Source organism: Oryctolagus cuniculus, chromosome 21, assembly GCF_051225735.1.
Source record: "Oryctolagus cuniculus isolate XC-2025 breed Fujian yellow rabbit chromosome 21, ASM5122573v1, whole genome shotgun sequence".
Taxonomy (NCBI): Eukaryota; Metazoa; Chordata; class Mammalia; order Lagomorpha; family Leporidae; genus Oryctolagus; species Oryctolagus cuniculus.
The window spans coordinates 42,394,004-42,417,570 of NC_142887.1; positions in this window are offsets into that span (position 1 = coordinate 42,394,004).

Here is a 23,567-nt window from a genome sequence, read left to right on the forward strand (position 1 = left end):
AAATCATCATAAATAAGAAAAAAGAGAAAAAAAGCCAAAGAAATGCAAGAATCCATAATCATAGTGGCTTGAATTAGTTGCAAGGAAACCGGCTGTTCCCGGATTCATCCACCCCTCCAGCTGACTGCCTGTGGAATTCTGACTGAATTAACCTGAAAATCGCAGTAAGACTCGGTTTGGAGGCAATAATATCAGTCACCTCAGCCAAAGTGTTCCATTTGATTTTCCAAATCACAAAAACTCACCTTGGTCGTGTTACCCTTAGATTCATAAGCTTCAAACGCTAATTTGTTTTTTTTTTTTTTTTATTTCATGATGGCTACTCTGTCCAAACTCTTGTTTGTATTGCGTCAGAATACAAAATGTGGGAAGGAAAAGGGAAAACCAACTCAGACCCAGAAAACATTTAGGAAATTGCTGCTCAAGAAACCACAAATCGGCTGAGGCACCCAAAACCTTGAAAGCAAGACAGAATTGGAGCAAGCCAACAGCTGTGCCCTGATTGAACAAGACCATTAATCCAGTGCCCTGAACTCCATATTCCATCCTCAAAACCAAAGCTCACATCAGAAAATTCATTAGAAACCATGATAAATAAGGGAAATCTGAGAAAGCCAAAGAAATTCAAGAGTCCTTTTTGGTATTTGGCTGGATTTAGACAGAAGGAAACTGGCTGTTTCTGGATTCATCCCCCCCTTCCACAGACAGACTTTGGAATTCTGATTGAATTCACCTCAAAATCGCACTCACACTCAATTTGGAGGGAATTAGAATCTGTCCCCTCAGCAGAAGGGTTCCATGTCATTTTCCAAAACACAGAAACTCATCTTGGTCGAGTTGCCTGTAGATTTCTAATCCTGAAAGGGAAATTTGCTGTGTTTCTTTTTTTTTTTTCTTTCATAATGGCTACTCTGTCCAAATCTTGCTTATGTTGCATCAGAATACAAAATTTGGGAATAAGAAGGCAAATCCGACTCAGACCTAGAAAACATTTAGGAAACTGCAACACAAGAATCCACAAATCAGCTGAGGCACCCAAAACAATGACAGCTAGCAGAATTGCAGCAAGACAACAGCTGTGCCCTGATTGAAAAAGAACCTTCCTCTTGTGCCCTGAACTCAATATGCCAGCCTCAAAACCAAAGCTCACATCAGAAAATTCATTACAAACAATGATAAATAAGAAAAACCAGAAAAAAAGCCAAAGAAATGCAAGAATCCATAATGTTATTGGGCTTGATTTAGTCGCAAGGAAGCCAGCAGTTCCCGGATTCATCCACGCCTAAAGCTGACTGCCTGTGTAATTCTCACAGAATGAACCCGAAAATCGCAGTGAAACTCCGTTTGGAGGCAATTAATATCTGTCACCTCAGCCAAAGTGTTCCATTTGATTTTCCAAAACAAAAAAACTCACTTTGGTCGTGTTACCTGCAGATTCAAAATCTTGAAACGCCTATTTGTTGTGTTGTTTATTTCATAATGGCTACTCTGTACAAACTCTTCTTTGCATTGTATCAGAATACTAAATTGGGGAAGGAAGAAGGCAAAACCAACTCAGACCCAGAAAACATTTAGGAAATTGCCGCTCAAGAAACCACAAATCAGCTGAGGCACCCAAAACCTTGAAAGCAAGACAGAATTGGAGAAAGCCAACAGCTGTGCCCTGATTGAACAAGACCATTAATCCAGTGCCCAGAACTCCACATTGCAGCCTCAAAACCAAAGCTCCCATCAGAAAATTCATTACAAACCATGATAAATAAGGGAAATCTGAGAAAGCCAAAGAAATTCAAGAGTCCTTTGTGGTATTTGGCTGGATTTAGACACAAAGAAACTGGTTGTTTAAAGATTCATCCCCCCTTCCACAGACAGACTTTGGAATTCTGATTGAATTCACCTCCAAATCGCACTCACACTCAATTTGTAGGAAATTAGTATCTGTCCCCTCAGCAGAAGGGTTCCATGTCATTTTCCAAAACACAGAAACTCATCTTGGTCGAGTTGCCTGTAGATTTCTAATCCTGAAAGGGCAATTTGCTGTGTTTTTTTTTTCTTTCATAATGCCTACTCTGCCAAAATCTTGTTTGTATTGCATCAGAATACAAAATTTGGGAATAAGAAGGCAAAACCGACTCAGACCCAGAAAACATTTAGGAAATTGCCGCTCAAGAAACCACAAATCGGCTGAGGCACCCAAAACAATGACAGCAAGCCAGAATTGCAGCAAGCCAACATCTGTGCCCTGATTGAAAAAGAACCTTCCTCTTGTGCCCTGAGCTCAATATACCAGCATCAAAACCAAAGCTCACATCAGAAAATTCATTACAAACCATGAAAAATAAGAAAAAACAGAAAAAAGCCAAAGAAATGCAGGAGTTCTTAGTAATATTGGGCTTGATTTATTGCCATGTAAACGGCTGTTTCCAGATTCATCCACACCTCCCAGCTGAGTGTCTGTGGTTTCTGACTGAATCAACCTGAAAATCGCAGTAAACTCGGTTTGGAGGCAATTAATATCTGTCACCTCAGCCAAAGTGTTCCATTTTATTTTCCAAAACTCAAAAACTCACCTTAGTCTTCTTACCTGTAGATTTCTAAGCTTCAAATGCCTATTTGTTTTGTTTTTTATTTCATCATTGCTAGTCTGTCCAAACTCTTGTTTGTATTGCGTCAGAATACAAAATTTGGGATTAAGAAGGAAAAACCGTGTCAGACCCAGAAAACATTTAGGAAATTGCCACTCAAGAAACCAAAAGTCAGCTGAGGAACCCACAACAATGACAGCAAGCCAGAATTGGAGAAAGACAACAGCTGTGCCCTGATTGAAAAAGAACCTTCCTCTTGTGCCCTGAACTCCATATGCCAGCCTCAAAAGCAAAGCTCACATCAGAAAATTCATTACAAACCATGATAAATAAGAAAAATGAGAAAAAAGCCAAAGAAATGCAGGAGTTCCTAGGGATATTGGGCTTGAATTATGGCCATGTAAACGGCTGTTTCCAGATACATCCACACCTCCCAACTGAGTGTCTTTGGTTTCTGAATGAATTAACAAAAAAATTGCAGTGAAACTCGGTTTTGGAGGCAATTAATATCTGTTACCTCAGCCAGAGTGTTCAATTTTACTTTCGAAAACACAAAAACTTACCTTGCTCGTGTTACCTCTACATATATAAGCTTCAAACGCATATTTGTTGTGTTTTTTATTTCATAATGGCTACTCTGTCCAAACTCTTGTTTGTATTACGTCAGAATAGAAAATTTGGAAAGGAAGAAGGCAAAACCAACTCAGACCCAGAAAACATGTAGGAAATTGCCGCTAAAGAAACCAAAAACAGCTGAGGCACGCAAAACAATGACAGTAAGCCAGAATTCAACAAGCCAACAGCTGTGTCCTGTTTGAAAAAGACCATTGATCCGGTGCCCTGAACTCAATATGCCAGCCTCAAAACCAAAGCTCACATCAGAAAATTCATTACAAACCATGATAAATCAGAAAAATGAGACAAAAGCCAAAGAAATGCACGAGTTCTTAGTGATATTTGGCTGGATTTAGACACAAGGAAACTGGATGTTTACAGATTCATCCCCCCCTTCCACTGACTGACTTTGGAATTCTGATTGATTTCACCTCAAAATTGCACTCACACTCAATTTGGAGGGAATTAGAATCTGTCCCCTCAGCAGAAGGATTCCATGTCATTTTCCAAAACACAGAAACTAATCTTGATCACGTTGCCAGTAGATTTCTAATCCTGAAAGGGCAATTTCTGTGTTTTTTTTTTTTTCTTTCATAATGGCTACTCTGTCCAAATCTTGCTTATATTGCATCAGAATACAAAATATGGGAATAAGAAGGCAAAACCGACTCAGACCCAGAAAACATTAAGGAAATTGCCGCTCAAGAAACCACAAATCGGCTGAGGTTCCCAAAACAATGACAGCAAGCAAGAATTGGAGCAAGCCAACAGCTGTGCCCTGATTGAAAAAGAACCTTCCTCTTGTGCCCTGAACTCAATATGCCAGCCTCAAAACCAAAGCTCACATCAGAAAATTCATTACAAATCATCATAAATAAGAAAAAAGAGAAAAAAAGCCAAAGAAATGCAAGAATCCATAATCATAGTGGCTTGAATTAGTTGCAAGGAAACCGGCTGTTCCCGGATTCATCCACCCCTCCAGCTGACTGCCTGTGGAATTCTGACTGAATTAACCTGAAAATCGCAGTAAGACTCGGTTTGGAGGCAATAATATCAGTCACCTCAGCCAAAGTGTTCCATTTGATTTTCCAAATCACAAAAACTCACCTTGGTCGTGTTACCCTTAGATTCATAAGCTTCAAACGCTAATTTGTTTTTTTTTTTTTTATTTCATGATGGCTACTCTGTCCAAACTCTTGTTTGTATTGCGTCAGAATACAAAATGTGGGAAGGAAAAGGGAAAACCAACTCAGACCCAGAAAACATTTAGGAAATTGCTGCTCAAGAAACCACAAATCGGCTGAGGCACCCAAAACCTTGAAAGCAAGACAGAATTGGAGCAAGCCAACAGCTGTGCCCTGATTGAACAAGACCATTAATCCAGTGCCCTGAACTCCATATTCCATCCTCAAAACCAAAGCTCACATCAGAAAATTCATTAGAAACCATGATAAATAAGGGAAATCTGAGAAAGCCAAAGAAATTCAAGAGTCCTTTTTGGTATTTGGCTGGATTTAGACAGAAGGAAACTGGCTGTTTCTGGATTCATCCCCCCCTTCCACAGACAGACTTTGGAATTCTGATTGAATTCACCTCAAAATCGCACTCACACTCAATTTGGAGGGAATTAGAATCTGTCCCCTCAGCAGAAGGGTTCCATGTCATTTTCCAAAACACAGAAACTCATCTTGGTCGAGTTGCCTGTAGATTTCTAATCCTGAAAGGGAAATTTGCTGTGTTTCTTTTTTTTTTCTTTCATAATGGCTACTCTGTCCAAATCTTGCTTATGTTGCATCAGAATACAAAATTTGGGAATAAGAAGGCAAATCCGACTCAGACCTAGAAAACATTTAGGAAACTGCAACACAAGAATCCACAAATCAGCTGAGGCACCCAAAACAATGACAGCTAGCAGAATTGCAGCAAGACAACAGCTGTGCCCTGATTGAAAAAGAACCTTCCTCTTGTGCCCTGAACTCAATATGCCAGCCTCAAAACCAAAGCTCACATCAGAAAATTCATTACAAACAATGATAAATAAGAAAAACCAGAAAAAAAGCCAAAGAAATGCAAGAATCCATAATGTTATTGGGCTTGATTTAGTCGCAAGGAAGCCAGCAGTTCCCGGATTCATCCACGCCTAAAGCTGACTGCCTGTGTAATTCTCACAGAATGAACCCGAAAATCGCAGTGAAACTCCGTTTGGAGGCAATTAATATCTGTCACCTCAGCCAAAGTGTTCCATTTGATTTTCCAAAACAAAAAAACTCACTTTGGTCGTGTTACCTGCAGATTCAAAATCTTGAAACGCCTATTTGTTGTGTTGTTTATTTCATAATGGCTACTCTGTACAAACTCTTCTTTGCATTGTATCAGAATACTAAATTGGGGAAGGAAGAAGGCAAAACCAACTCAGACCCAGAAAACATTTAGGAAATTGCCGCTCAAGAAACCACAAATCAGCTGAGGCACCCAAAACCTTGAAAGCAAGACAGAATTGGAGAAAGCCAACAGCTGTGCCCTGATTGAACAAGACCATTAATCCAGTGCCCAGAACTCCACATTGCAGCCTCAAAACCAAAGCTCCCATCAGAAAATTCATTACAAACCATGATAAATAAGGGAAATCTGAGAAAGCCAAAGAAATTCAAGAGTCCTTTGTGGTATTTGGCTGGATTTAGACACAAAGAAACTGGTTGTTTAAAGATTCATCCCCCCTTCCACAGACAGACTTTGGAATTCTGATTGAATTCACCTCCAAATCGCACTCACACTCAATTTGTAGGAAATTAGTATCTGTCCCCTCAGCAGAAGGGTTCCATGTCATTTTCCAAAACACAGAAACTCATCTTGGTCGAGTTGCCTGTAGATTTCTAATCCTGAAAGGGCAATTTGCTGTGTTTTTTTTTTCTTTCATAATGCCTACTCTGCCAAAATCTTGTTTGTATTGCATCAGAATACAAAATTTGGGAATAAGAAGGCAAAACCGACTCAGACCCAGAAAACATTTAGGAAATTGCCGCTCAAGAAACCACAAATCGGCTGAGGCACCCAAAACAATGACAGCAAGCCAGAATTGCAGCAAGCCAACATCTGTGCCCTGATTGAAAAAGAACCTTCCTCTTGTGCCCTGAGCTCAATATACCAGCATCAAAACCAAAGCTCACATCAGAAAATTCATTACAAACCATGAAAAATAAGAAAAAACAGAAAAAAGCCAAAGAAATGCAGGAGTTCTTAGTAATATTGGGCTTGATTTATTGCCATGTAAACGGCTGTTTCCAGATTCATCCACACCTCCCAGCTGAGTGTCTGTGGTTTCTGACTGAATCAACCTGAAAATCGCAGTAAACTCGGTTTGGAGGCAATTAATATCTGTCACCTCAGCCAAAGTGTTCCATTTTATTTTCCAAAACTCAAAAACTCACCTTAGTCTTCTTACCTGTAGATTTCTAAGCTTCAAATGCCTATTTGTTTTGTTTTTTATTTCATCATTGCTAGTCTGTCCAAACTCTTGTTTGTATTGCGTCAGAATACAAAATTTGGGATTAAGAAGGAAAAACCGTGTCAGACCCAGAAAACATTTAGGAAATTGCCACTCAAGAAACCAAAAGTCAGCTGAGGAACCCACAACAATGACAGCAAGCCAGAATTGGAGAAAGACAACAGCTGTGCCCTGATTGAAAAAGAACCTTCCTCTTGTGCCCTGAACTCCATATGCCAGCCTCAAAAGCAAAGCTCACATCAGAAAATTCATTACAAACCATGATAAATAAGAAAAATGAGAAAAAAGCCAAAGAAATGCAGGAGTTCCTAGGGATATTGGGCTTGAATTATGGCCATGTAAACGGCTGTTTCCAGATACATCCACACCTCCCAACTGAGTGTCTTTGGTTTCTGAATGAATTAACAAAAAAATTGCAGTGAAACTCGGTTTTGGAGGCAATTAATATCTGTTACCTCAGCCAGAGTGTTCAATTTTACTTTCGAAAACACAAAAACTTACCTTGCTCGTGTTACCTCTACATATATAAGCTTCAAACGCATATTTGTTGTGTTTTTTATTTCATAATGGCTACTCTGTCCAAACTCTTGTTTGTATTACGTCAGAATAGAAAATTTGGAAAGGAAGAAGGCAAAACCAACTCAGACCCAGAAAACATGTAGGAAATTGCCGCTAAAGAAACCAAAAACAGCTGAGGCACGCAAAACAATGACAGTAAGCCAGAATTCAACAAGCCAACAGCTGTGTCCTGTTTGAAAAAGACCATTGATCCGGTGCCCTGAACTCAATATGCCAGCCTCAAAACCAAAGCTCACATCAGAAAATTCATTACAAACCATGATAAATCAGAAAAATGAGACAAAAGCCAAAGAAATGCACGAGTTCTTAGTGATATTTGGCTGGATTTAGACACAAGGAAACTGGATGTTTACAGATTCATCCCCCCCTTCCACTGACTGACTTTGGAATTCTGATTGATTTCACCTCAAAATTGCACTCACACTCAATTTGGAGGGAATTAGAATCTGTCCCCTCAGCAGAAGGATTCCATGTCATTTTCCAAAACACAGAAACTAATCTTGATCACGTTGCCAGTAGATTTCTAATCCTGAAAGGGCAATTTCTGTGTTTTTTTTTTTTTCTTTCATAATGGCTACTCTGTCCAAATCTTGCTTATATTGCATCAGAATACAAAATATGGGAATAAGAAGGCAAAACCGACTCAGACCCAGAAAACATTAAGGAAATTGCCGCTCAAGAAACCACAAATCGGCTGAGGTTCCCAAAACAATGACAGCAAGCAAGAATTGGAGCAAGCCAACAGCTGTGCCCTGATTGAAAAAGAACCTTCCTCTTGTGCCCTGAACTCAATATGCCAGCCTCAAAACCAAAGCTCACATCAGAAAATTCATTACAAATCATCATAAATAAGAAAAAAGAGAAAAAAAGCCAAAGAAATGCAAGAATCCATAATCATAGTGGCTTGAATTAGTTGCAAGGAAACCGGCTGTTCCCGGATTCATCCACCCCTCCAGCTGACTGCCTGTGGAATTCTGACTGAATTAACCTGAAAATCGCAGTAAGACTCGGTTTGGAGGCAATAATATCAGTCACCTCAGCCAAAGTGTTCCATTTGATTTTCCAAATCACAAAAACTCACCTTGGTCGTGTTACCCTTAGATTCATAAGCTTCAAACGCTAATTTGTTTTTTTTTTTTTTATTTCATGATGGCTACTCTGTCCAAACTCTTGTTTGTATTGCGTCAGAATACAAAATGTGGGAAGGAAAAGGGAAAACCAACTCAGACCCAGAAAACATTTAGGAAATTGCTGCTCAAGAAACCACAAATCGGCTGAGGCACCCAAAACCTTGAAAGCAAGACAGAATTGGAGCAAGCCAACAGCTGTGCCCTGATTGAACAAGACCATTAATCCAGTGCCCTGAACTCCATATTCCATCCTCAAAACCAAAGCTCACATCAGAAAATTCATTAGAAACCATGATAAATAAGGGAAATCTGAGAAAGCCAAAGAAATTCAAGAGTCCTTTTTGGTATTTGGCTGGATTTAGACAGAAGGAAACTGGCTGTTTCTGGATTCATCCCCCCCTTCCACAGACAGACTTTGGAATTCTGATTGAATTCACCTCAAAATCGCACTCACACTCAATTTGGAGGGAATTAGAATCTGTCCCCTCAGCAGAAGGGTTCCATGTCATTTTCCAAAACACAGAAACTCATCTTGGTCGAGTTGCCTGTAGATTTCTAATCCTGAAAGGGAAATTTGCTGTGTTTCTTTTTTTTTTCTTTCATAATGGCTACTCTGTCCAAATCTTGCTTATGTTGCATCAGAATACAAAATTTGGGAATAAGAAGGCAAATCCGACTCAGACCTAGAAAACATTTAGGAAACTGCAACACAAGAATCCACAAATCAGCTGAGGCACCCAAAACAATGACAGCTAGCAGAATTGCAGCAAGACAACAGCTGTGCCCTGATTGAAAAAGAACCTTCCTCTTGTGCCCTGAACTCAATATGCCAGCCTCAAAACCAAAGCTCACATCAGAAAATTCATTACAAACAATGATAAATAAGAAAAACCAGAAAAAAAGCCAAAGAAATGCAAGAATCCATAATGTTATTGGGCTTGATTTAGTCGCAAGGAAGCCAGCAGTTCCCGGATTCATCCACGCCTAAAGCTGACTGCCTGTGTAATTCTCACAGAATGAACCCGAAAATCGCAGTGAAACTCCGTTTGGAGGCAATTAATATCTGTCACCTCAGCCAAAGTGTTCCATTTGATTTTCCAAAACAAAAAAACTCACTTTGGTCGTGTTACCTGCAGATTCAAAATCTTGAAACGCCTATTTGTTGTGTTGTTTATTTCATAATGGCTACTCTGTACAAACTCTTCTTTGCATTGTATCAGAATACTAAATTGGGGAAGGAAGAAGGCAAAACCAACTCAGACCCAGAAAACATTTAGGAAATTGCCGCTCAAGAAACCACAAATCAGCTGAGGCACCCAAAACCTTGAAAGCAAGACAGAATTGGAGAAAGCCAACAGCTGTGCCCTGATTGAACAAGACCATTAATCCAGTGCCCAGAACTCCACATTGCAGCCTCAAAACCAAAGCTCCCATCAGAAAATTCATTACAAACCATGATAAATAAGGGAAATCTGAGAAAGCCAAAGAAATTCAAGAGTCCTTTGTGGTATTTGGCTGGATTTAGACACAAAGAAACTGGTTGTTTAAAGATTCATCCCCCCTTCCACAGACAGACTTTGGAATTCTGATTGAATTCACCTCCAAATCGCACTCACACTCAATTTGTAGGAAATTAGTATCTGTCCCCTCAGCAGAAGGGTTCCATGTCATTTTCCAAAACACAGAAACTCATCTTGGTCGAGTTGCCTGTAGATTTCTAATCCTGAAAGGGCAATTTGCTGTGTTTTTTTTTTCTTTCATAATGCCTACTCTGCCAAAATCTTGTTTGTATTGCATCAGAATACAAAATTTGGGAATAAGAAGGCAAAACCGACTCAGACCCAGAAAACATTTAGGAAATTGCCGCTCAAGAAACCACAAATCGGCTGAGGCACCCAAAACAATGACAGCAAGCCAGAATTGCAGCAAGCCAACATCTGTGCCCTGATTGAAAAAGAACCTTCCTCTTGTGCCCTGAGCTCAATATACCAGCATCAAAACCAAAGCTCACATCAGAAAATTCATTACAAACCATGAAAAATAAGAAAAAACAGAAAAAAGCCAAAGAAATGCAGGAGTTCTTAGTAATATTGGGCTTGATTTATTGCCATGTAAACGGCTGTTTCCAGATTCATCCACACCTCCCAGCTGAGTGTCTGTGGTTTCTGACTGAATCAACCTGAAAATCGCAGTAAACTCGGTTTGGAGGCAATTAATATCTGTCACCTCAGCCAAAGTGTTCCATTTTATTTTCCAAAAATCAAAAACTCACCTTAGTCTTCTTACCTGTAGATTTCTAAGCTTCAAATGCCTATTTGTTTTGTTTTTTATTTCATCATTGCTAGTCTGTCCAAACTCTTGTTTGTATTGCGTCAGAATACAAAATTTGGGATTAAGAAGGAAAAACCGTGTCAGACCCAGAAAACATTTAGGAAATTGCCACTCAAGAAACCAAAAGTCAGCTGAGGAACCCACAACAATGACAGCAAGCCAGAATTGGAGAAAGACAACAGCTGTGCCCTGATTGAAAAAGAACCTTCCTCTTGTGCCCTGAACTCCATATGCCAGCCTCAAAAGCAAAGCTCACATCAGAAAATTCATTACAAACCATGATAAATAAGAAAAATGAGAAAAAAGCCAAAGAAATGCAGGAGTTCCTAGGGATATTGGGCTTGAATTATGGCCATGTAAACGGCTGTTTCCAGATACATCCACACCTCCCAACTGAGTGTCTTTGGTTTCTGAATGAATTAACAAAAAAATTGCAGTGAAACTCGGTTTTGGAGGCAATTAATATCTGTTACCTCAGCCAGAGTGTTCAATTTTACTTTCGAAAACACAAAAACTTACCTTGCTCGTGTTACCTCTACATATATAAGCTTCAAACGCATATTTGTTGTGTTTTTTATTTCATAATGGCTACTCTGTCCAAACTCTTGTTTGTATTACGTCAGAATAGAAAATTTGGAAAGGAAGAAGGCAAAACCAACTCAGACCCAGAAAACATGTAGGAAATTGCCGCTAAAGAAACCAAAAACAGCTGAGGCACGCAAAACAATGACAGTAAGCCAGAATTCAACAAGCCAACAGCTGTGTCCTGTTTGAAAAAGACCATTGATCCGGTGCCCTGAACTCAATATGCCAGCCTCAAAACCAAAGCTCACATCAGAAAATTCATTACAAACCATGATAAATCAGAAAAATGAGACAAAAGCCAAAGAAATGCACGAGTTCTTAGTGATATTTGGCTGGATTTAGACACAAGGAAACTGGATGTTTACAGATTCATCCCCCCCTTCCACTGACTGACTTTGGAATTCTGATTGATTTCACCTCAAAATTGCACTCACACTCAATTTGGAGGGAATTAGAATCTGTCCCCTCAGCAGAAGGGTTCCATGTCATTTTCCAAAACACAGAAACTAATCTTGATCACGTTGCCAGTAGATTTCTAATCCTGAAAGGGCAATTTCTGTGTTTTTTTTTTTTCTTTCATAATGGCTACTCTGTCCAAATCTTGCTTATATTGCATCAGAATACAAAATATGGGAATAAGAAGGCAAAACCGACTCAGACCCAGAAAACATTAAGGAAATTGCCGCTCAAGAAACCACAAATCGGCTGAGGTTCGCAAAACAATGACAGCAAGCAAGAATTGGAGCAAGCCAACAGCTGTGCCCTGATTGAAAAAGAACCTTCCTCTTGTGCCCTGAACTCAATATGCCAGCCTCAAAACCAAAGCTCACATCAGAAAATTCATTACAAATCATCATAAATAAGAAAAAAGAGAAAAAAAGCCAAAGAAATGCAAGAATCCATAATCATAGTGGCTTGAATTAGTTGCAAGGAAACCGGCTGTTCCCGGATTCATCCACCCCTCCAGCTGACTGCCTGTGGAATTCTGACTGAATTAACCTGAAAATCGCAGTAAGACTCGGTTTGGAGGCAATAATATCAGTCACCTCAGCCAAAGTGTTCCATTTGATTTTCCAAATCACAAAAACTCACCTTGGTCGTGTTACCCTTAGATTCATAAGCTTCAAACGCTAATTTGTTTTTTTTTTTTTTATTTCATGATGGCTACTCTGTCCAAACTCCTGTTTGTATTGCATCAGAATACAAAATGTGGGAAGGAAAAGGGAAAACCAACTCAGACCCAGAAAACATTTAGGAAATTGCTGCTCAAGAAACCACAAATCGGCTGAGGCACCCAAAACCTTGAAAGCAAGACAGAATTGGAGCAAGCCAACAGCTGTGCCCTGATTGAACAAGACCATTAATCCAGTGCCCTGAACTCCATATTCCATCCTCAAAACCAAAGCTCACATCAGAAAATTCATTAGAAACCATGATAAATAAGGGAAATCTGAGAAAGCCAAAGAAATTCAAGAGTCCTTTTTGGTATTTGGCTGGATTTAGACAGAAGGAAACTGGCTGTTTCTGGATTCATCCCCCCCTTCCACAGACAGACTTTGGAATTCTGATTGAATTCACCTCAAAATCGCACTCACACTCAATTTGGAGGGAATTAGAATCTGTCCCCTCAGCAGAAGGGTTCCATGTCATTTTCCAAAACACAGAAACTCATCTTGGTCGAGTTGCCTGTAGATTTCTAATCCTGAAAGGGAAATTTGCTGTGTTTCTTTTTTTTTTTCTTTCATAATGGCTACTCTGTCCAAATCTTGCTTATGTTGCATCAGAATACAAAATTTGGGAATAAGAAGGCAAATCCGACTCAGACCTAGAAAACATTTAGGAAACTGCAACACAAGAATCCACAAATCAGCTGAGGCACCCAAAACAATGACAGCTAGCAGAATTGCAGCAAGACAACAGCTGTGCCCTGATTGAAAAAGAACCTTCCTCTTGTGCCCTGAACTCAATATGCCAGCCTCAAAACCAAAGCTCACATCAGAAAATTCATTACAAACAATGATAAATAAGAAAAATCAGAAAAAAAGCCAAAGAAATGCAAGAATCCATAATGTTATTGGGCTTGATTTAGTCGCAAGGAAGCCAGCAGTTCCCGGATTCATCCACGCCTAAAGCTGACTGCCTGTGTAATTCTCACAGAATGAACCCGAAAATCGCAGTGAAACTCCGTTTGGAGGCAATTAATATCTGTCACCTCAGCCAAAGTGTTCCATTTGATTTTCCAAAACAAAAAAACTCACTTTGGTCGTGTTACCTGCAGATTCAAAATCTTGAAACGCCTATTTGTTGTGTTGTTTATTTCATAATGGCTACTCTCTACAAACTCTTCTTTGCATTGTATCAGAATACTAAATTGGGGAAGGAAGAAGGCAAAACCAACTCAGACCCAGAAAACATTTAGGAAATTGCCGCTCAAGAAACCACAAATCAGCTGAGGCACCCAAAACCTTGAAAGCAAGACAGAATTGGAGAAAGCCAACAGCTGTGCCCTGATTGAACAAGACCATTAATCCAGTGCCCAGAACTCCACATTGCAGCCTCAAAACCAAAGCTCCCATCAGAAAATTCATTACAAACCATGATAAATAAGGGAAATCTGAGAAAGCCAAAGAAATTCAAGAGTCCTTTGTGGTATTTGGCTGGATTTAGACACAAAGAAACTGGTTGTTTAAAGATTCATCCCCCCTTCCACAGACAGACTTTGGAATTCTGATTGAATTCACCTCCAAATCGCACTCACACTCAATTTGTAGGAAATTAGTATCTGTCCCCTCAGCAGAAGGGTTCCATGTCATTTTCCAAAACACAGAAACTCATCTTGGTCGTGTAGCCTGTAGATTTCTAATCCTGAAAGGGCAATTTGCTGTGTTTTTTTTTTCTTTCATAATGCCTACTCTGCCAAAATCTTGTTTGTATTGCATCAGAATACAAAATTTGGGAATAAGAAGGCAAAACCGACTCAGACCCAGAAAACATTTAGGAAATTGCCGCTCAAGAAACCACAAATCGGCTGAGGCACCCAAAACAATGACAGCAAGCCAGAATTGCAGCAAGCCAACATCTGTGCCCTGATTGAAAAAGAACCTTCCTCTTGTGCCCTGAGCTCAATATACCAGCATCAAAACCAAAGCTCACATCAGAAAATTCATTACAAACCATGAAAAATAAGAAAAAACAGAAAAAAGCCAAAGAAATGCAGGAGTTCTTAGTAATATTGGGCTTGATTTATTGCCATGTAAACGGCTGTTTCCAGATTCATCCACACCTCCCAGCTGAGTGTCTGTGGTTTCTGACTGAATCAACCTGAAAATCGCAGTAAACTCGGTTTGGAGGCAATTAATATCTGTCACCTCAGCCAAAGTGTTCCATTTTATTTTCCAAAACTCAAAAACTCACCTTAGTCTTCTTACCTGTAGATTTCTAAGCTTCAAATGCCTATTTGTTTTGTTTTTTATTTCATCATTGCTAGTCTGTCCAAACTCTTGTTTGTATTGCGTCAGAATACAAAATTTGGGATTAAGAAGGAAAAACCGTGTCAGACCCAGAAAACATTTAGGAAATTGCCACTCAAGAAACCAAAAGTCAGCTGAGGAACCCACAACAATGACAGCAAGCCAGAATTGGAGAAAGCCAACAGCTGTGCCCTGATTGAAAAAGAACCTTCCTCTTGTGCCCTGAACTCCATATGCCAGCCTCAAAAGCAAAGCTCACATCAGAAAATTCATTACAAACCATGATAAATAAGAAAAATGAGAAAAAAGCCAAAGAAATGCAGGAGTTCCTAGGGATATTGGGCTTGAATTATGGCCATGTAAACGGCTGTTTCCAGATACATCCACACCTCCCAACTGAGTGTCTTTGGTTTCTGAATGAATTAACAAAAAAATTGCAGTGAAACTCGGTTTTGGAGGCAATTAATATCTGTTACCTCAGCCAGAGTGTTCAATTTTACTTTCGAAAACACAAAAACTTACCTTGCTCGTGTTACCTCTACATATATAAGCTTCAAACGCATATTTGTTGTGTTTTTTATTTCATAATGGCTACTCTGTCCAAACTCTTGTTTGTATTACGTCAGAATAGAAAATTTGGAAAGGAAGAAGGCAAAACCAACTCAGACCCAGAAAACATGTAGGAAATTGCCGCTAAAGAAACCAAAAACAGCTGAGGCACGCAAAACAATGACAGTAAGCCAGAATTCAACAAGCCAACAGCTGTGTCCTGTTTGAAAAAGACCATTGATCCGGTGCCCTGAACTCAATATGCCAGCCTCAAAACCAAAGCTCACATCAGAAAATTCATTACAAACCATGATAAATCAGAAAAATGAGACAAAACCAAAGAAATGCACGAGTTCTTAGTGATATTTGGCTGGATTTAGACACAAGGAAACTGGCTGTTTAAAGATTCATCCCCCCTTCCACTGACTGACTTTGGAATTCTGATTGATTTCACCTCAAAATCGCACTCACACTCAATTTGGAGGGAATTACTATCTGTCCCCTCAGCAGAAGGGTTCCATGTCATTTTCCAAAACACAGAAACTAATGTTGATCATGTTGCCAGTAGATTTCTAATCCTGAAAGGGCAATTTCTGTGTTTTTTTTTTCTTTCATAATGGCTACTCTGTCCAAATCTTGCTTGTATTGCATCAGAATACAAAATATGGGAATAAGAAGGCAAAACCGACTCAGACCCAGAAAACATTAAGGAAATTGCCGCTCAAGAAACCACAAATCAGCTGAGGCACCCAAAACAATGACAGCAAGCCAGAATTGGAGCAAGCCAACAGCTGTGCCCTGATTGAAAAAGAACCTTCCTCTTTTGCCCTGAATTCAATATTCCAGCCTCAAAACCAAAGCTCACATCAGAAAATTCATTACAAACCATGATAAATAAGAAAAAAGAGAAAAAAGCCAAAGAAATTCAAGAATCCTTAATGATATTGGGCTTGATTTAGTCGCAAGGACACCGGCTGTCCCCAGATTCATCCATACCTCCAGCTGTCTGCCTGTGGAATTCTGACAGAATTACCCTGAAAATCGCAGTGAAACTCAGTTTGGAGTCAATTAATATCTGTGACCTCAGCCAAAGTGTAACATTTTTTTTTCCAAAACACAAAAACTCACCTTGGTCATGTAACCTGTAGATTTTTAAGCTTCAAATGCCCATTTGTTGTGTTTTGTATTTCATAATCGGTACTCTGCCCAAACTCATGTTTGTATGGCGTCAGAATACAAAATTTGGGAAGGAGGAAGGCAAAACCAAATCAGACCAAGAAAACATTTAGGAAATTGCCGCTCAACAAACCAAAATTGAGCTGAGGCACCCAAAACAATGAAAGCAAGCCAGAATTGGAGCACGCCAACAGCTGTGCCCTGATTGAAAAAGAACCTTCCTCTTGTGCCCTAAACTCAATATGCCAGCCACAAAACCAAAGCTCACATCAGAAAATTCATTTCAAACCATGATAAATAGGAAAAATCTGAAAAAAGCCAAAGAAATGCAAGTTTTCTTAGTGATATTGGGCTTGATTTATTCCTAAGTAAACAGCTGTTTCCAGATTCATCCACAACTCCCAGCTGAGTGAATAGGGATTCTGACTGAATTAACCTCAAAATGGCAGTGAAATTCGGTTTGGAGACAATTAATATCTGTCACCTCAGCCAAAGTGTTCCATTTTATTTTCCAAAACAAAAAAACTCACTTTGGTCATGTTTCCTATAGATTTCAAAGCGTCAAACGCCTATTTGTTGTGTTTTTTATTTCATAATGGCTACTCTGTCCAAAATCTTGCTTGTATTGCATCAACATACAAAATTTCGGAAGGTAGAAGGCAAAGCCAACTCAGACCCAGAAAACATTTAGGAAATTGCCACTCAAGAAACCAAAAGTCAGCTGAGGCTCCCAAAACCATGACAGCAAGCCAGAATTGGAGCAGGCAATCAGCTGAGTCCTGATTGAAAAAGGCCATTGATCCGGTACCCTGAACTCCATATTCCAGCCTCAAAACCAAAGCTCACATCAGGAAATTCATTACAAACCACGATACATAAGAAAAATGAGAAAAAAGCCAAAGAAACGCAAGAATCCATAATGATATTGGGCTTGATTTAGTTGCAAGGAAACCGGCTGTTCCCGGATTCATCCAACACTCCAGCTGACTGCATGTGGAATTCTGACTGAATTAACCTGAAAATTGCAGTGAAACTCAGTTTGGAGGCAATTAATATCTGTCACCTCAGCCAAAGTGTTCCATTTTAATTTCCAAAACACAAAAACTCACCTTGGTCTTGTTACCTGTAGATTTCCAAGCTTCAAATGCCTATTTGTTGTTTTGTTTATTTCAAAATGGCTACTCTGTCCAAACTCTTCTTTGCATTGCATCAGAATACAAAATTTGGGAATAAGAAGGCAAATCCAACTCAGACACAGAAAACATATATGAAATTGCCACTCAAGAAACCACGAATCTTCTGAGGCATCCAAAACAATGACAGCAAGCCGGAATTGGAGCAAATCAACAACTGTGCCCTGATTGAAACAGAACCATCCTCTTGTGCCCTGAAGTCAATATGCCAGCCTCAAAACCAAAGCTCACATCAGAAAATGCATTACAAACCATTACAAATAAGAAAAATGAGAAAAAAGCCAAAGAAATGCAAGAATCCATAATGATATTGGACTTGATTTAGTCGCAAGGAAACCGGATGTTCCTGCATTCATCCACCCCTACAGCTGACTGCCTGTGGAATTCTGACTCAATTAACCTGAAAAATGCAGTGAAACTCAGTTTGAAGGCAATTAATATCTGTCACCTCAGCCAAAGTGTTCCATTTGATTTTTCAAAACTCAAAAACTCACCTTGGTCATGATACCTGTAGAATCATAACCTTCAAACGCCTATTTGCTGTGTTTTTTATTTCATAATCGGTATTCTGTCTGAACACATGTTTCTATTGCGTCACAATACAAAATTTGGGAAGGAAGAAGGCAAAAACCTCTCAGACACAGAAAACATTTAGGAAATTGCCGATCAAGAAACCAAAATTCAGCTAAGGCACCCAAAACAATGACAGCAAGGCAGAATTGGAGCAAGTCAACAGCTGTGCCCTTTTTGAAAAATAACCTTCCTCTTGTGCCCTGAACTCCATATTGCAGCCTCAAAACCAAAGCTCACATCAGAAAATTCATTACAAACCATGATAAATAAGAAAAATGAGAAAAAAGCCAAAGAAATGCTAGAATCCATAATGATATTGGGCTTGATTTAGTCGCAAGGAAATTGGCTGTTCCCAGATTCATCCACCCCTCCAGCTGACTGCCTATGGAATTCTGACTGAATTAACCTGAAAATCACAGTGAAACTCAGTTTGGAGGCCATTAATACCTGTCACCTCAGCCAAAGTGTTCCATTTGATTTGCCAAAACACAAAACCTCATCTTGTCCTGTTACCTGTAGATTTCTGAGCTTCAAACGCCTATTTGTAGTGTTTTTTATTTCATAATGGCTACTCTGCCCAAACTCTTGTTTGTATTGCGTCAGAATACAAAATTTGGGAAGGAAGAAGGCAAAACCAACTCAGACCCAGAAAACATTTAGGAAATTGCCGCTCAAGAAACCACAAATCGGCTGAGGCACTCAAAACAATGACAGCAAGCCAAAATTGGAGCAGGCCAACAGCTGTGCCCTGTTTGAAAAAGACTATTCCTCCGGTGCCCTGAACTCCATATTGCAGCCTCAAAACCAAAGCTCACATCAGAAAATTCATTACAAACCATGATAAATAAGAAAAAGGAGAAAAAAGCCAAAGAAATGCAAGAATCCATAATGATATTGGGCTTGGTTCAGTTGCAAGGAAACCGGCTGTTCCTTGATTCATCCACCCCTCCAGCTGACTGCCTGTGGAAATGTGACTGAATTAACCTGAATATCGCAGTGAAACTCCGTTTGGAGGCATTCAATAACTGTCACCTCAGCCAAAGTGTTCCATTTGATTTTCCAAAACACAAAAACTCCCCTTGGTCGTGTTACCTGTAGATTTCTAAGCTTCAAAAGCCTATTTGTTGTGTTTTTTATTTCATAATAGCTACTCTGCCCAAACTCTTGTTTGTATTGTGTCAGAATACAACATTTGGGAAGGAAGAAATCAAAACCAACTCAGACCCAGAAAACATTTTGGAAATTGCCGCGCAAGAAACCACTAATCGGCTGAGGCACTCAAAACAATGACAGCAAGCCAGAATTGGAGCAGGCCAACAGCTGTGCCGTGTTTGAAAAAGACCATTGCCCCGGTGCCCTGAACTCCATATTGCAGCCTCAAAACCAAAGCTGACATCAGAAAATGCATTACAAACCATGATAAATAAGAAAAATGAGAAAAAAGCCAAAGAAATGCAAGAATCCATAATGATATTGGCTTTGAGTTAGTCGCAAGGAAACCGGCTGTTCCTGGATTCATCGACCCCTCCAGCGGACTGCCTGTGGAATTCTGACAGAATTAACCTGAAAATCGCAGTGAAACTCAGTTTGGAGGCAATTAATATCTGTCACCTCAGACCATTTTATTATCTAAAACACAAACACTCACCTTGCTCGTGTTACCTGTAGATTTCTAAGCTTCAAACGCCTATTTGTTGTATTTTTTATTTCATAATGGCTACTCTGTCCAGAAAACATTTAAAATTTCCGCTCAAGAAACCACAAATCGGCTGAGGTACTTAAAACAATGACAGCAAGGCAGAATTGGAGCAGGCCAACAGCTGTGCCCTGTTTGAAAAAGACCATTCCTCCGGTGCCCTGAACTCAATATGCCAGCCTCAAAACCAAAGCTCACATCAGAAAATTCATTACAAACCATGATAAATAAGAAAATGGAGAAAAAAGCCAAAAAATGCAAGAATCCATAATGATATTGGGCTTGATTTAGTCGCAAGGAAACCGGCTGTTCCCGGATTCATCCACCCCTTCAGCGGACTGCCTGTGGAATTCTGACTGAATTAACCTGAATATCGCAGTGAAACTCAGTTTGGAGGCAATTAATATCTGTCACCTAGCCAAAGTGTTCCATTGTATTTTCCAAAACACAAAAACTCCCCTTGGTCGTGTTACCTGTAGATTTCTAAGCTTAAAACGCCTACTTGTAGTGTTTTTTATTTCATAATGGCTACTTTAAACAAACTCTTGTTTGTATTGCGTCAGAATACAAAATTTGGGAAGGAAGAAGGCAAAACCAACTCAGACCCAGAAAACATTTAAGAAATTGCCGCTCAAAAAACCACAAATCGGCTGAGGCACTCAAAACAATGACAGCAAGGCAGAATTGGAGCAGGCCAACAGCTGTGCCCTGTTTGAAAAAGACCATTCCTCCGGTGCCCTGAACTCCATATTGCAGCCTAAAAACCAAAGCTCACATCAGAAAATTCATTTAAACCATGATAAATAAGAAAGATGAGAAAAAAGCCAAAGAAATGCAAGAATCCATAATGATATTGGGCTTCATTGAGTTGCAAGGAAACCGGCTGTTCCTGGATTCATCAACCCCTCCAGCGGACTGCCTGTGGAATTCTGACAGAATTAACCTGAAAATCACAGTGAAACTCAGTTTGGAGGCAATTAATATCTGTCACCTCAGCCAAAGTGTTCCATTTGATTTTCCAAAACACAAAAACTCACCTTGGTCGTGTTACCTGTAGATTTCTAAGCTTCAAAAGACTATTTGTTGTGTTTTGTATTTCACACTGACTACTCGCCCCAAACTCTTGTTTGTATGGCGTCAGAATACAAAATTTGGGAAGGAAAAAGGCAAAACCAACTCAGACTCAGAAAACATGTAGGAAATTGCAGCTCAAGAAACCAAAAGTCAGCTGAGGCACTCAAAACAATAACAGCAAGCCAGAATTGGAGCAGGCCAAAAGCTGTGCCCTGTTTGAAAAAGACATTCCTCCGGTGCCCTGAACTCCATATTGCAGCCTCAAAACCAAAGCTCACATCAGGAAATTCATTACAAACCATGAAAAATAAGGAAAATGAGAAAAAAGCCAAAGAATTCCAAGAATGCATAATGATATTGGGCTTGATTTAGTCTCAAGGAAACCGGCTGTTCCAGGATTCATCGACCACTGCAGCTGACTGCCTGTGGAATTCTGACTGAATTCAGCTGAAAATCGCAGTGAAACTCAGATTGGAGGCAATTAATATCTGTCACCTCAGCCAAAGTGTTCCATTTTCTTTTCCAAAACACAAAAACTCACCTTGGTCGTGTTACCTGTAGAGTTCTAAGCTTCAAACGCCTATTTGTTGTGTTTTTTATTTCATAATGGCTACTTTAACCAAACTCTTGTTTGTATTGCATCAGAATACAACATTTGGGAAGGAAGAAGGCAAAACCAACTCACACCCAGAAATCATTTAGGAAATTGCCGCTCAAGAAACCAAAAGTCAGCAGAGGTACCCAAAGCAATGACATTAAACCAGATTGGAGCAAGCAAAGAGGTGTGCCCTGATTGAAAAAGAACCATTCTCTTCTGCACTGAAGTCTATATTGCAGCCTCAAAATAAAGCTGACATCAGAAAATGCATTACAAACCATGATAAATCAGAAAAATGAGAAAAAAGCCAAAGAAATGCAAGAATCCATAATGATATTGGCTTTGAGTTAGTCGCAAGGAAACCGGCTGTTCCTGGATTCATCCACCCCTCCAGCGGACTGCCTGTGGAATTCTGACAGAATTAACCTGAAAATCGCAGTGAAACTCAGTTTGGAGGCAATTAATATCTGTCACCTCAGACCATTTTATTATCTAAAACACAAACACTCACCTTGCTCGTGTTACCTGTAGATTTCTAAGCTTCAAACGCCTATTTGTTGTATTTTTTATTTCATAATGGCTACTCTGTCCAGAAAACATTTAAAATTTCCGCTCAAGAAACCACAAATCGGCTGAGGTACTTAAAACAATGACAGCAAGGCAGAATTGGAGCAGGCCAACAGCTGTGCCCTGTTTGAAAAAGACCATTCCTCCGGTGCCCTGAACTCAATATGCCAGCCTCAAAACCAAAGCTCACATCAGAAAATTCATTACAAACCATGATAAATAAGAAAATGGAGAAAAAAGCCAAAAAATGCAAGAATCCATAATGATATTGGGCTTGATTTAGTCGCAAGGAAACCGGCTGTTCCCGGATTCATCCACCCCTTCAGCGGACTGCCTGTGGAATTCTGACTGAATTAACCTGAATATCGCAGTGAAACTCAGTTTGGAGGCAATTAATATCTGTCACCTAGCCAAAGTGTTCCATTGTATTTTCCAAAACACAAAAACTCCCCTTGGTCGTGTTACCTGTAGATTTCTAAGCTTAAAACGCCTATTTGTAGTGTTTTTTATTTCATAATGGCTACTTTAAACAAACTCTTGTTTGTATTGCGTCAGAATACAAAATTTGGGAAGGAAGAAGGCAAAACCAACTCAGACCCAGAAAACATTTAAGAAATTGCCGCTCAAAAAACCACAAATCGGCTGAGGCACTCAAAACAATGACAGCAAGGCAGAATTGGAGCAGGCCAACAGCTGTGCCCTGTTTGAAAAAGACCATTCCTCCGGTGCCCTGAACTCCATATTGCAGCCTAAAAACCAAAGCTCACATCAGAAAATTCATTTAAACCATGATAAATAAGAAAGATGAGAAAAAAGCCAAAGAAATGCAAGAATCCATAATGATATTGGGCTTCATTGAGTTGCAAGGAAACCGGCTGTTCCTGGATTCATCAACCCCTCCAGCGGACTGCCTGTGGAATTCTGACAGAATTAACCTGAAAATCACAGTGAAACTCAGTTTGGAGGCAATTAATATCTGTCACCTCAGCCAAAGTGTTCCATTTGATTTTCCAAAACACAAAAACTCACCTTGGTCGTGTTACCTGTAGATTTCTAAGCTTCAAAAGACTATTTGTTGTGTTTTGTATTTCACACTGACTACTCGCCCCAAACTCTTGTTTGTATGGCGTCAGAATACAAAATTTGGGAAGGAAAAAGGCAAAACCAACTCAGACTCAGAAAACATGTAGGAAATTGCAGCTCAAGAAACCAAAAGTCAGCTGAGGCACTCAAAACAATAACAGCAAGCCAGAATTGGAGCAGGCCAAAAGCTGTGCCCTGTTTGAAAAAGACATTCCTCCGGTGCCCTGAACTCCATATTGCAGCCTCAAAACCAAAGCT